At 38.3% G+C, this 4,715-nt stretch overlaps 1 pseudogene; it reads left to right on the forward strand.

Moving 5' to 3' along the window:
• The first annotated feature begins 624 nt into the window (after positions 1–624).
• On the forward strand, positions 625–2,758 carry LOC119049233 (elongation factor 1-beta-like; annotated as a pseudogene).
• The last annotated feature ends 1,957 nt before the right edge of the window (positions 2,759–4,715 follow it).

Consider the following 4,715-nt stretch of genomic DNA (forward strand, 5'->3'; position numbering starts at 1 on the left):
ATTTGGCTCAAGTAGAAAATGAATTTCCCTATTTAAATGAGGCAAACAATTTTATTTACTATTTCTATAATCTAAAGATAATTTTTGATCTAAAAAAGTAAGCTCTACAGTTGAATTAATAAAAAGTGACACAGGAAATTTTAGAAACAGAAGTAAACACTTTGTATCTATTCACAAATAAATATTTAACTTTCCACACATAGTTTGGTGTTTGTTTAAAAGCATTTTTTTCTTTTTAAAACTGATCTGCCTTGAGGGATATTTTCTGAATTTTGAAAAAATATTCTCAATTTGTAAATATTTGCTTTTCATTTGATTTCCACATTTTCAGATGAATTGAGGTACCTTTGTTTCTGTTAGGTTTCTCTCTTTTTTAACCATCTTATTGAAATCTAATTTATATACTTAATTCTCTCATCTTAAGTACAGAATTTAATAATTTTTAGTAAAGATGTCACCTTGCGAAGTTATCACACTATCCAGTTTTAGAACATTTCCATTACTCCAAGAAGATTCTTCATATTCCTTTACAGTTAATCCCCACTCCTGGGCAAAAATGTTAGCTTTTAAATAAGCAATCCTACAAGAATGTTTTCCCCATTTCAAGGCCACTCTGACTCAAGAATGGCATTAGAAATAGAGGATATGACTCTTTCATCAAAAAATGTAGTGGGACGGGAGCAGATTTGCAGACGGCCCAGGAGAATGGCAAAGTTTCATGAGCAGGGGCAGTGGCAATGGCCTCACTCAGCTGGAACCCCACAGAAACCCGTAACCAAACAGGATGGCATCAATCTGAAAACTTTCGGTCGAAGTCTCTGCCCCAGTGATTACGGAAGCCTCACTCTTGTCTCGTACTGCTTTCATACAATGGATTATGATTTGTAAAATATTCAAATCGGTGAAGCCTATACAAATACTACTCAACCAGCACAATATGCTTTGATTTGACTTATATGCAACCCTATTTGCTCTTTTCCTGAATTATTTTCCTCAGGATAAAATGGATAAAAAAACCCTCTAAATTTGGAAGCAAAAGAAACTTGACCCTTGACTTAACTTTTGCCTTCCCACAGGGCAGTATTTCTACCTGTTAAAGGAGATAATAATATTTACCTTATCTTTTTTTCTTTAAAAATTTTCTTGGTGATATTCAAACATGAAAAGATATTGCCATCTAGAACATGTCTAATCCCCTCTCACTTGTACAAACATCTACTAGTTTCCTCACGGTCCCCTTGCCTCTATGCTTTCTAACTCAAAACCACTGTTCTTCACAATCAAGGGGATTTTTAAAAACACAGGTCATACTTAAAACTCTCCACAGCCTTTCCACCGCGAAATAAAATTCTAAATTCTTTCTAAAGTCTCAGGGTCATGTGTAATCTTGTGTGTGTCTCCATTTTCAAGCTTTCCATTTTGGTCTTTGCTCCAGAAACACTGGCTTTTTTATTTTCCTTTCCTCGCAAAAAGATCTTGGATCTCCTTTTATTCTCATGTTAATTATTATTCATTGTCTATATCCTTCCCTGAAATATAAGGTTCCTGAGAGAAGGAAGCATGTCTGTCTTTTTTTCCTACTGAACTCTGACTACCGGTGACAGTGGCTGGCTCACAGTCGATACTAAATAAGGAAGTATCAGGTGAACCTGCTTTCAGTGTGCACATCGGCTACTCTCAGAATAGAAAGGAAAGACAAAAAAATTAAGCTCACGTATTTTTCAGATTTATACATTAATCTCCATGTAGTGTATTCATGAATGAAAAGCCCCAACTCTCTTTAATGCAGGTAATTCCAACCTTGTCCTAGGGCTAACATTTGTTGTTATTTGATTTGCATCAGACGATGCGATGTTTACATTTGGTGTGCTTCTCGTTTCTCGTTCATATGTAAGATGAAACCCCTAAATATCAATGGAATAATACACAAAAGAAAACTTATAGAAGAGAGCCTTTTTGTTGTTCCACCGAGCACATAGCTCCGACCTGCGCTCCTCTTTCCTCTGCAGCAACACAGCTCCCGGGGCAGCCGACAGCATGGGGTTCGCAGGCCTCACAAGGCCTGCCAGCCAGCCTCCAGGTGCTCAGAGACTACCTGGCAGACGAGACCTACATGGAGGGTTGTGTGCCATCTTAAGCATGTGTGGCAGTATGTGAAGCATACTCCAGCCCACCACCTGCCCACTGGTATCATGCCCTAAATTGGTAAAATGGCATCAAGTGTTACGAACAGGAACTGGCCAGCCTGCCAGGAGTGAAGAAAGCTCAGACAAGTATGGCCCTGCTAATGTGAAAGACACCACAGCACGTGGAGCTGCTCAGAGTAAAGACGATGATGACATCGATCTCTCCGGATGTGATGAGGAGGGAGGAGGGAAACAAAGAAGTAAAGAGATTAAGAGAAGAATGCCTTGCACAGCATGAAAGCTAAAAACGCTGCTCTTGTTGCCTAGTCTTCCATGTTATTAGATGTGAAACCTTGGGGTGACTAGACAGATTGGTAAAATTAGAGGAGTGTGTCAGGAGCATTCAAACAGCTGGCTTGGGCTGGGGCTCTCTAAACTAGTTCCCTTGGGTATCAAATTAAAAAAAAAAACTTCAAATACAATGTGTAGTAGAAGAAGATAAAGTTGGAGTAGACATGCTGGGGGAGAAGATCACTGCTCTTGAAGTCTACATGTAGTCCATGGAGGTGGCTGCTTCCATTCAACAAGACCTAAAAATCCATCATGGATCATTGCTCTTAAATAAAAATTGAAAAAAAAATTACAGAAGAAATCCGGCCCATACCTATAGAGGGGAAATACTGCATCTCAAGGTCTTCATGAGAAAACTCTCCATCTTTGGATGAAGCCAATGAAAAGTTAGCATGAGTGGAACTCTAGGGAATTTTTTATTTGGGCGTGCCTGGAATTTATTCAACTATATGCACTAATTATTTCCCATTAACATTTATTTTTCTATTAAGTTTTCATAGTTTTAAACTTCTTAAAAACTTGGACCTGTAATTATATTATGAACTTGGATAGGGCTATTTGCTTTTTCATAAGAAAAATTATGACATATTTCCAGGGGCAAATGTTGGTTGCTCCGATTTCACATTGACTTTCAACAAGTTGGAGTAGAGCTGAGAGAAGGAAAGACAGAAGCTGCAATAAGAAGATAGCCGCCATTTTTCCATCCACTGAGAAAGAATTCTACGACATTTTTACAGAAGACTTTGGGTGTTGAGGAAGAAAGATGTAAAAAAAATCAGTTGAATGGGTTAATCGTTGTCACATGTAAAGATGTGTTTTTAAGAAAGAGATACAGGTGATCATACTTGCCTTGAATTCACAATTCGGGTTGCCCAAATCTTGTATCTGTCTTAGCTTATCTCTGTGTATATATGTGCATGCATGTGTATATATGTTTAAACATGTATATATGGGTGTGGGGTACATGCATGTATATACAAACATATATGTATAAATATACAAGAAGGGTCACTTCCAATAGTCTCTAGTAATCCTGTTGTGCCATATGACTAGTTCTGGCCAATGGGCTAAAGTGGGATTATCACACATCACTTGTGGATCAAGCACACCATTATAGATTTGAATTTTTTATTCATTATCTTCCTTTGCCATGATTATGTAAAAGCCAAATACCACAAATGTCATAACTAAAACTAAAAGCTACCTGGACTCCTGATTCATCATTTGGAAGGTGGCTACTCGGTGTTAGTACCATGTGAATAAGAAACAGGATTTTGCATGTTAAGCTACTGAAATTTGGGAACTTGTTGATTATTGAACAATAGTTTTTATTAGTCAAGAACTTGCCAGAAAGCAGTTCAGATTGTTCAAATGCAGTACATTTAATATAGAAAATTGGTTGCACAGGTGATATGAAAATACACAGCAAACCAAAGACAGTAAAGCAACCCAGAGATTAGGTATAAGAAGGTAATATCTATGGAATAGAAGGACAATGGGAGTAGATAGTGTTAACCCAGAAGCTGAGGCCATACAATGAATGAAAGCTACAACTACAGGGAGGCCTTCCTGATGGAAACTGGAACAATGGACAGAAAGGCTATTTGGTGGGAACTAGAAAGAGAAGCAACAGAAATCAAAGGTGATGGGATATTCTACTATTCTTCATGCTTCTCTTCCTCTAATCATCTGTCTGCTCCTATCAAAAATCCAGAGGTGAAGGGAGCTGAAGAATGCAGTTCCTGTAATATGCAGCAAAGCTGGGGAACAATAGTATGAACCTTAAAGCAAATTATTCATCGGCCCCATAGCTTATCCTACTCTAGTGAGTAGATTGACTCTGTGGGAGAGAGTGCGCACGGAGAAAGTGTGCACCCCTCAGCTCTAATAGATTCATTCTTCTTTTTGTCAGAACGAGAGAGCCAGTGTGAGTCATGTGGCCCAATATACTTCTTCCCTTAATTTAGACAAATTTCTGGGAGAGACGGAAAAAATATTGGAATAAGGAGAACAAAGGGAAATAATATCTCAAACTCTTTCAAGAGGGCAATATCTTCTTCAGCTTTTGTTTTTCTCTTTTAACCCGACAGACTTCATGGCAATGCCTTGATGAACTAGGAACACTGATACTGCTTGAGTGGAAGAGGTAAGTGGCAGGGACTGCTGGTCTGAAAACTGGCATTTTGTCAGAACTGACATTGCACTTCACCGGAAGACACATCTTCAGCTGGCTGGCAG

Source organism: Artibeus jamaicensis, unplaced genomic scaffold (genome assembly GCF_021234435.1).
Source record: "Artibeus jamaicensis isolate MK-2021 breed Jamaican fruit bat unplaced genomic scaffold, CSHL_Jam_final contig_415, whole genome shotgun sequence".
Lineage (NCBI taxonomy): Eukaryota > Metazoa > Chordata > Mammalia > Chiroptera > Phyllostomidae > Artibeus > Artibeus jamaicensis.